At 42.4% G+C, this 10,877-nt stretch overlaps 1 pseudogene; it reads left to right on the top strand.

Moving 5' to 3' along the window:
• Positions 1–582: 582 nt before the first annotated feature.
• Positions 583–10,669, top strand: LOC118560786 (annotated as a pseudogene).
• Positions 10,670–10,877: the final 208 nt, after the last annotated feature.

Raw genomic sequence — 10,877 nt, 5'->3', positions numbered from 1 at the left:
CGTCTATGCTGGCGGCCCCCAACTCTGGGCCAAAGTCAGCTTAGAGGGCGGGGGTGGGGGGTGCTTACCTGGCAAAAAAATAAAAAACTAACAACAACAACACACCTGGGCAGCGACTTTATGTTTATGAATGGGAGGCTCATCATATTAATGTGTTAATTTTTATGTTATGCATGAATTCTGATGTAATCATCAATGAAAGAAGGTATGGTGAGTCAGTTCCTGTTAGAAAGTCTGAATATTTGTCGCTTTAGGAGTTTTTTTGCATTCAGTTAAATATTTAATTTATATCAATGTACCCATAACCTTTACAATAAAAATGTTATTGTTGTTAATAATAAATAATAAAAATACTAATTGTGGAAAAACTTTATACATTATTATTTTCTTCATCAGAGGGACTAAGCGGGTTAGAAAATGGATGGATGGATGGGTGGATGGATGGATAATAATCATCAATAAATAATAATAATACATGAATTAAATTAATCCATAGCTGAATAACAAAAAGTATAGAATACATAAATTAAAACTAATCACATCTTTTCATCCTTACGTCGTGATCTCCACATAAATTCTAATTTTCTGTCTTTTCAGATGAACGACCACCGACTCCCGGCCAGCGGCTGGCTCATCTGCTGAAGTGAAGGATCCGTTTCTTCAAGGTTGCAGCAGAACTCCTTCCACGCAGCTCCAAGTGGACCGCTTACAGCCCGTGATCATCTTCTGCCTGTGCAGACGATCTGTGTGAACTAAAGAGGGAGCGCCTCTAAACATTTTAATTATCGTCACCAGTGACGTTTGCGTTGTCATAATTGTGATTGTGAAACCTAAAAAAGGGAGCGACCAGATTTTCTCCTCGGAGGACTAAGTGGCGCTTCTTCTCGTCTCTTTCCCCGCTGCTCATCAATTAAAATCACTACCTGCCTTTTCGAAGCGAGCGTAGCGCGGCGCAGTACTATTTTTGCATGACCCAGTGCATGCACGAGGATCCGGGATTGCTTTTCGACTTTCCAAGGAGAACCCTTAAGCTGTCAGCCATCTTCTGACTGCCTGCCTGCCCGACGTGAGCATTTGGGTGTGGAGGAGTGGTTTCAGAATTAAACCTCTGGACACTCAATGAAGATGACTTAAGTTGGCAGGCCTGAAAGCCCCATCCCCAGAAAGAGAGAACAAGCTTGGCAGGAGGACTAACACCCACCCAACACACACAAATGTGGACGCCGTGGCGGCTTTGAGCCATGCTGGTGTTGCTTCTTGTGGAGCCCTGGAGTACAGGCTATCATCATCCCTATCATAATTCACCCAAGCTGAGGAAGATTCAACAGCCCCAAGGAGAGAGGCTACACTTCTGAGCGATTCAAAGGAGGCTGCGAAACTGTGCTAACACAGGGAGATCCAAAGCAACATCCTCAATCACACGCACAGACACTCTAATACTCCTCTCCACAAATCCCCGATACAGGAAAAAAACAAAGCTGCGGCGGACGTGAAAGGCACAGAGACTGAGCAGGTTAGAAAGCCCACGGCAATCACACACTGGGTCGATCAGACTTTTCACACACACACACACGTCTTCGGCTGTGCTTTCATCACATTGAGATTCACTACACTTACCGGTCGTTTTCTGCTTCATGAAAAGGAGGAAGAAAAAAAAAACCCACAAAGGTTCAGTGCTTTAAGAGTGACCATTCTCAGAACCTGTTTTACATGTGGGGCGTTGGGGAAGACGACATTAAGGCAAAAAGCTAGAGGTGTGACTAGGAAGCGGCTAATTTTACGCTCCACCACCCCTAAAACCATGATTGGCCGACACAAATCTAGAAACGAGGTCTGTTTTGCCATCAGTAAACAACACACCAACACACCAAGGCAGTAACAGCAGGCACAGACAACACTCTTTAGTGTTGAAGTTTCAACTGAGTAAAGAAGACTCAAATTCAGCCACTTTCAGTATCAGTGAGGCGTTTTAAAAACACAGAGGAGGTGTCAAAGATAACCTGAGTAAATACAGAGGCTAGTTTCTAAATTATTTTAGTTGTTAAGAAAAAAAACACACCTATGCAATCTATCAGTAGGTTTTCTAAAAAAGAACAGCCTGTTTAACATCATGCTACAGCTTCTCAGTAGGATTTAGGTTTGGACTTGGACTAGGCCACTCCAAACTAGGGCTGGGCAATATGGCCTCATATCTGAAATTTTTTCACAATACGTCCGATTTACAATTTCAATCGCTTTTTTTTTTTCTTTAAAAAAACTAGAAACAAGGAAATCATTCATATAAACTTTGTTTTTAATTTGACACAAAATAATTAACAACCCAAAATTAATTTCCCAATTGGGCTTGAAGTGTAAAATTTTAAAATGAGGCAAAATAAATAAATGGTTCCTCTTGAACAAAGATGAGTGTCCCCATTGTGATTAATAGTGCAATAACTTGCCTTTCACAAAACTCACACAGCAGCTCCCTGTGCCTGTGAGACAGCGCTGAGGGAAAAGAGAGACCCTACACAGCTCTGGCAGTTGTGAGACAGTAACGGCAGACAGATTGCTGCTTTCAAGTGAAGCAGCTAAAAACACAGAAAGAGGTCTGAAAAGTCCCCAAATATGAGTCGCTTAGTAGGAAACACTGGACTGTCTCTAGTTTTCCTTCTCTACAGAGACCAGAGCAGCGCCTGGTAGCCACCAGCAGCTTCATTCACAGCAGGAGGCGGAGGAGTTGGTTTTTCAAAAGTAAATTTGAACATTTCACGACATTTAGATTCATTTTAAACTCTATTTTTTTTTTTTGCACTGGCAACTGGAAAACTCGATTTTTCAATAATTACATAAATTGCAAATTCAAATTAATTCATACAGTTGATTTATTGCCCAGCCCTACTCCAAATTTCGTTTTATATATATATATATATATATATATATATATATATATATATATATATATATATATATATATATATATATATATATATATATATATATATGTATGAAGTGCTGTATTTGTTCCCTTTTGTTATTTTTAGTTAACAGTTGTCTTAGCCTTGGATCTCTCCCATGAAGGCCATTTTTGCCCAGTCTCTCTGCTATTATTGAATCATGAACAATCACCTAAACTGAGGCAAGTGAAACATGTAATGCTGGTGTTCATGGGTGTTTTGTGACCTCCTGGCTGAGTTCACAAAACTGAGTCGCTGAATGCACTTTTGGAGTAATTTTAGTAGACCGTAAAGGTTTATCAATTCTCCGTGTTTTCCCCATCTGTGGGTAGTGCCTCCCACTCACACAAACTTGAATCTTAAGGCCTTCAAAATAACTTCAACCATTTCCAGACAGACGATTAAACCCTTTAGCCTACTTCATGCAGTCAGACAGGTTCTATTTAAATTGTTTCTTGATCAGGCAGTGGTCAGGGATGTGTGTGGCCAGTGAAAGTTAACCAAAAATAGAAATGTGGTCCATCACAGTCAACTGATTTACCAAAAAGGCAAATTACTTTTCCAGATATGAAAAGATTAGTTTGGAGAGTTTTTCTTCCCCCCACTTAACTTGTAATGAAACAGCCTTTTGTATCTGCTCAGATTTTCTTGGTCTGATAAAAAATCTTTGATTTTCTGAAATATTTAAGCGAGCAAAGCAAAGCAAAAACTGAAGAAATCGGAGGAGGGAAATACATTTTCACAGATCTGCATGGCAGCAAATCAGATCTTTTTTTAAATTTTATTTTTTACAACTATGAAGCCGGACACAGCTGTAATTTATTTTGCACAAATTAGTCAGCTATAATCTATCGTGTAAAATGGAAACATATATATTCCATTATTCTTTTTAGTTGGTTTTATTTTTACTGAAACCTCTGTCCCACAATCTGCAGGATTTTATTGAATCAACAGATTTACGGTGGTGGGGAGAGACAACTCGGCACCTTTGGGGGAAAATCATTGTTTTATTTTACTTCAAGCATTTACTTATCAGACAGTTCGATTTCAATGAATCATAAAGCAGAGAAAATAAACTCGTCATTTGGAGTTCTTGAAGAGAATCAGCTAAAATCAGCATTGGCAGGTATGAGCTTCACAAAATTGGAGGTGCAGAATCTCTGATCACTTTATCTCTAAAACAAAGATGAGGCTGAGGAGTGAGATTGACAAGGAGGGAAGAAAAGGGAGGTGTTCTGTTGCACCTGAATGGAAAAGACGATCTCTGTTGCCAAGGTGGGGAGGAGAGGAGCCGGGGAGTTGTAGGCAGGGAGACTAAACCCTGTCCGATTGATCCAATCTCAGTGTGTAGGAATCAACAAACAACTGGAGAGGAAATGATAAAAGAGGATTAGGAGAAGATGGAGACAGTGACAGAGAGGACAGGGATAATTCTGTAAACAAACATTAAAGTGGATATAATGACAGGTCATGAAGAGAAGGCGTGCAGATGGGAGAGGTAGATGGTGTAAAAGATAAAGACGCAGAGAGACGAGACGGCAGGAGATCGAACATGGGACGGCGTAGGACAGAAAATCTGAGGATCATTAAAGCAACATGTCGATTGGAAACCTTGGCATGTGGGCGAAAAACACACAAACAAGCTTGTGCCAAGAAGATATTTATGAGAGGGAAGTGGGGATGTTGTGGCACTGAAACATATGCTAGTTGATATTCATAGAGCATCCCAATCTGGTCTCAGCTCCTACCTTTACGCTCCCTTTATGTGCATGTGTATATCTGTTGTACTTTCCCTGTCTTCCAAAATCAGACTCGAGTTAAAAATAAGATTATGAAAAGGGAAAAATCAAGCCAGGGTTCATGCCAAATTCTCAGGCGCAGCCACTTCTTCGCCCTGATGCATCTAATACTGTGTCAGGCAGACACAGGAGCTGGTTGTTGTAGATACAGATCTCTGTCACATTTTCACACAGAGACGCGCAACACAGGCATATAAAAGTACCAAACACAGCTATTTTTACACATATCTAGCTGGGGAAAAAAAAAAAAAACAACACCCAGTCAGGGATTGGATCCATTCTTCTTTCTGCAGCGAACTCAGCTGATACCGACTTCAGTCTTCACTGCCAGAAACTCATTTCCCCTCTCCTCCCCTGACTGACTGTCCAAGTCTCCATCTGTCTCCTCAACCCCTTCCAACCTCTTCATCTCTTCTATTGTCGCCATCTCTTGTTTGCTTTGCATGGATTTTGACTGCAGCCGAGGGGCAATTTTGCATCGAGCACAGAGTTCACACACAAACACACATGTGCATGTACAGAAGGGGGGACAGGGGGGGAAAAAAACTTGCCTCTGGAGGATTTGTTTATCAAATATGCTGTCAAATCATGTCAGCCCTTTCACATCAGGGAACATTTCACAGCCTCAGGCTACCCAAAAGACAAAGAGTTTATTGGTTAAATGTAATTTCTATCAATTTTATTACACTACTTTGCTCAAATTGCACAAATAGCTAAACTGAAGGGGAAAGCGCAGGTGTTATTTTATTTAAATTGCAAAATGATGCTATTAAAGTTTGACTCAAAGATTTATTTTTTTTGGAAACATAAAATTCCAACCAAAAAAAATGCTGTGCTATGAAAAATTATTTCACCTTTAATTGTTTCAGATCATGGCAGAAATTTTAATGTATGACCAAGTGCAAGTGCGATCCAAATCCCATCTTTTCGCCTATTTACGATCCATATCAGTCTTTTTCATGGCAGTGTTTATTGTTTATGGCCCAATTCTGATATTTTCCCTCTCAGTAAATTTTGATTTGTGCCACTTCCATATGTGAAACTAAGTCGGTTATGTATCTAGTAGATTTCAAAGCATCTGCAGTCTGAACAATCGTGTCACATTTCATCTGTCTTTTATGCAATTGCTCTGACTTTCTACATCCACACAGACTTCTCTCCAACAGTAGCAGTCAAGGCTCCACAAAAGTCTATTGTTAATAGTTGTGCCGTTCTTATTCTGACCTTTCTCCTTCTTTTGATGTGGTCTTAATATTGTCAGCTCCTATTCTAAAGAACTTCATACTAAACACAGCTATGGCAGTATTTGCTATTATGTTGTTATCTTTTTATACCTAACCCAATTAAGTTTTTTTAACAAAGCATTATTGGGAGTTTTTAGTAACAATTACATCCATCATTACTTCCATAAACAGTGTGCTGGAGTGCGATTTCAGCAACAACAAAAAAATGGAATTGAGCATCAAGACCTGCAGTGTTACGGTCAGTGCTTATGATTCAACAATAAGAAAAAGACGAAGCTAAAATAGCATTCATTGGACAGCTCCAAGGCAGAAATCACAGCGGACCAAAGAGAACAAAAAAAGCCTGTTCCACATTTACCAAAAGCATCCCGATGAGCCGCAAAACATTTGGGAAAAATATTCACGGACTGATGACATAATAGTGGGACTTTTTGAAAGGTGTTTCACGTCACAACTGTTGTAAAACTAATTCAGCTTTTTGGAAAATAAACCCAAAAACAAAACTTGCTACAATGACAACCTATTGTAATTACTGTAATTTGCCTCCATCGGGCCTTCTCTGCTACTACTCCTTAACTGTAGAACAACCTGCCTTTGGGCCTCAGAAAGGTTGCTTTTAAATCACTTCTTAAAACCCATCTCTTCTCTTTGGCTTTTGGCACCATCTGAGATATTGTCTTTTAGTTTAAATCAAGATTTTTTTTAATTGGTTTTATGTGTTTATTGTTTTAATTTTTTGTTCAGGCTTTTTCATGCACTGTGTTGTGTTTTTTAGCACTTTGATACTATGATTGTTTAAAGTGTTTTATAATTAAAGTTGGCCTGGTGTACCCCGCCTCTCACCCATTGACAGCTGGACATAGGCACCAGAACCCCTTGTGACCCCAATATGGATAAGCGTGTTAGAAAATGGACCGATGGATGGAAGTTGGCCTGGTTTAGTTTAGTGAAACCATAATCTTGCTACATTCAAAACTCCTGAAGGAGATGTCTGGCAATCAGATTATGTTCTTAAACTGAAGTTCACTTTGGTTTAAACACCAGGCTGATGATCCAAAAGAAATTAGCAAGTCCAATTCTGCTCAAAAAATAAAAACCCTAGACAGAATGAAGATTTTGAAGAGGCCTCGTCAAAGTCCAGACTTCTATCTGATTGAAATTTTCTGGCACGGAACAAGCTATTCATACTCCAATGCAGCTGAACTAAAATAACTCAACATAAATAAATTAATAAATAATAAAAATCAATCATTAATCAATTTAAAAGACAAAATGCAAATTTAGATTTGATGGAAGTTGTATCAAAGATGGCGCCACCAGTTATGAGGTTTATGGGGCAACTACAACTAGTTTTTTGTTTTTTTTAGATAGGGCCAGATTGGTTTGGATAGCTTTTTTGTCTACCGAAAATTGTATTTGTATTTATACAAGTTAACTTTGTCTGATATTAAAAGTTGTTTTACAATCGGGAACATTTAATTACCCTTTGGGATTACCAAAGCATTTTTGAATTGATTGAATTTAAATGAAAAGAAAAAAAGCTAAAGTAGCAGAAATCTGTAAGGGGGCCAATACTTTTTCAGAGAACAGTATTAAGGTTTCTCTGGATAAAACAGAAGATCCCAGAAGCACTTTCCTGAATATTTTATAGAAATTTGACAAACAATAACCACCTGATGAAATTATATATTATACATGTCAGACTGTACTGTATGTGCACTCAGTGCTCGGTATGCTTATTAATTTGTGAGCAGTTCACCAAGTGGTCATGACCTCAAACAGACACAGTATGCATCTGAGTAAACCTTCAGAAATCTTTGAAATTGTGTTTCTCTATTGAGTTATTATCCTCATTTTCTCCCAGGGTCAGATCTAGTGCTGTCACAGCAACTTTGGTACTTGTGCTGTTTTCAGATCCATCAACTGTGCCGCAGCCAATTAGTCTAATCTCCTTCTCCATGATCTATCTTCCATTTTATTTTCGTGTCACTTGCTCCAGTTCTGTTAACCTCCCAGGAAATAAAGCCCTCTTCACTTATTTCCCCCATTTCAACTGTCACTGTCCAATTTTCTCCATTTCTGTTGTCTCTTTGCTTTCTTCAATTCTTGTAATCTTTATCGCCGGTCAACCCACCCCTCGTTGCACTCACTGAATCTAAATGTCACTTTGTCTTCTGCTTGGTCGCTCTGACCCATATAATACTGGACAGTTTCTCTGCAGGGCAACTGACTTTTATATTCCCAACTCCCTTCAACTCTTGAGATGAAAGGTTTCACTTTTGCCAGCAGGTGGAAATTTCAAAATTTAGCATCTTGAAACAGTTCGACTGTCAAGTTATTTTTTTTTTTATTTGAATGTAATATGTCAGTACCCCTTTGGCTTTAGAATGATTGACCTGTCCTTGTATTAATCTAGTTTTTCCTTCTCTTTTGGTTAGGATCTGTGCACCAACATGGCAGCTGAAAGTCTTGCTGAGCTTCGCGATTGGCTCTTTCTCCTCCTCCTGGTCCTCACCTTATTGGCTGAGGTGCTGGAGCTGGCGGCAGCTGCAATCGCCATGGAGACAGGCGAGGGAGATGATGGCATTGTTTGTCCCTCCGTGTGCCGCTGTGATGAGGGCTTTGTCTACTGCAACGACCGTGGCCTGAGCATAATCCCTCCACTGCCATTAACGGCTGCCATCCTCTACCTGCAGAGCAACCGGCTGAGCAACGCCGGGCTGCCGCAGTCGCTGGAGCGCAGCACGTCTATACGAGTGATCTACCTATACGCCAACCAGCTGGATGAGTTTCCGATACACCTCCCCACCGTCCTTAAGAGAGCTCCATTTGCAGGATAATAATATACGAACGTTACCCCGATCCGCTTTGGCCAAGTTACCGTTACTAGAACAGTTTACATCTGGATGATAACTCAATATCGACAGTTAGCATCCAGGATCGAGCTTTTTCTGGGACTCCAAGGCTTCGACTGCTGTTTCTGTCTCGGGAACACCTGTCGAGTATCCCGCGGGCCTTCCGGCATCGCTGGAAGAGCTGCGACCTGGACGACCAACAGGATCAGCACCATCCCAACGCACGCCTTCCGCGGTCTCTCCTCTCTGCGACGTCTGGTCCTGGATGGAAATCTGCTGGCCAACACACGCATAGCAGACGACACCTTTTCTCGACTGTCCAACCTGACGGAATTGTCCACTGGTTAGGAACGCTCTGCAGTCTCCGCCAGTCAACCTGCCTTCAGCCCATCTGGTACGACTACACTTACAAGACAACGGGATGACCCACATACCGAGGGCGACGTTGGATGGGATGAGGCACCTACAGAGGCTGGACCTGTCAGGAAACAACCTGACCAGTCTGCCTCGGGGAATTCTGAGAGACACTGAAAGTCTGGAGCTGCTGCTGCTGCGAGGGAACCCCTGGTACTGTGGTTGCAACCTTCGCTGGCTTCATTCCTGGCTGCATGGACGTGGGTCAGCAGTCACAGTCAGAGGCCTCATCTGTCAGGGGCCTGAGCCTGTACGGGGCCAGTCACTCAGAGAGTTAACATCGTTGATGGAGCAGTGCGAAGGCCCCCCAGCAGGTTCTGGTCCTGGAGAAGTGGTGAACCCAGTTGAAAACGATGGAGGTGAAGATGATGTTGGAGAGAGTCAAGTAGTTCCTCATGGGAGCACAACAACTGGCCCTCTGTTGGTCCCCACACAAGGTTCTCTCTTCATTCTGCGGCCTAAGAAGCCTGGCCTCATTATGCCCCTGCCTCCAGGGAACGGTGGACAAGTATCTAGAGAGGCCTTAGAGCTGACTGTTAAACCTCTGTCTCCGGACAGCGTCCTTGTGAGTTGGCTGTACCCACAGCCAGCACCCTCCTTCCGTTTGTCGTGGCTAAGAATGGGAAGCAGCGCAGCTCTGGGCTCAATGACAGAGACTTTGGTTCCAGGAGAGAGGAGGCAGTATCTCCTTACCCAGCTCACTCCACGTTCCCGTTACCTCATATGCCTTCTGCCACTACGACAGGGAGACTTCTTTTGGTGGGGTGTCCAGCATGGGTTCTTCTCGAGCTGGCAGCATGGACACAGACAGTTAAAGACTCAACTCCAGCCTGTGCTCAGATAGAGACTGGAGATGTCAGCACTGGAGGAGAAGGTGGAGGACAAAGAGGGACAGGACTCTGAGCTAACAGCTCTGCCACTAGCTGGCATCATTGGTGGTGCCACGGCATTGGTGAGCTTTGCTCTTAATCTTTGCCATCTTCTGCTGGTATGGACAGAGATCAGGTTACATGTCTGGGGACTCAGGCTCATACAGCAGAGGCCGGGGGTGGGAAGCATTATGATGACTATGTAGAGTCAGGTACAAAGAAAGACACTTCCATCCTAGAGATCAGGGCCCCTCCAGCAGGGTTTCAGATGACAGCTATGGCCCATCAGTCCCTGCAACCTAAGCTGGAGGACGTCACCTACATCCACACGATTTTCCCTTCCTCCTCCTCCTCTTCCTCCCAAGCGAACGGGACCTACCGGAGCAGCCATGGAGCTGGCAGCCTCAACGGCACCATACTCAGCCAAGCCAGCCACCATCACGTCACTTATGGTACCAACCGTGGCTACAGAGAGGGTGGCATCCCTGACATAGATTACGCCTACACGTGATATGGCAGCTCACTCCTTGAGCTACCAGAGCCTTGTAGGCTGGTGGCAATTTTGCCCTTGGTTTCCAAGTACCCTCTTGTGCCTCTGATGGTTCGATTCTGATTGGTTTGCCTTAGTAGATGATGATGATGGGACAATGTTAATGAGCGGCAGAAGTAAGAGTCCCAATATACTCTACTGCTGTACCCTACAAAATACAGTAGGCTCTTCTCTCAGCACTGCTTATTGTTCTAAATGGTTGACGTTTGC

Source organism: Fundulus heteroclitus, unplaced genomic scaffold (genome assembly GCF_011125445.2).
Source record: "Fundulus heteroclitus isolate FHET01 unplaced genomic scaffold, MU-UCD_Fhet_4.1 scaffold_487, whole genome shotgun sequence".
Taxonomy (NCBI): domain Eukaryota; kingdom Metazoa; phylum Chordata; class Actinopteri; order Cyprinodontiformes; family Fundulidae; genus Fundulus; species Fundulus heteroclitus.
Note: the sequence above shows the minus strand (reverse complement) of the source record. Positions and strands in the feature narration are given on the sequence as shown.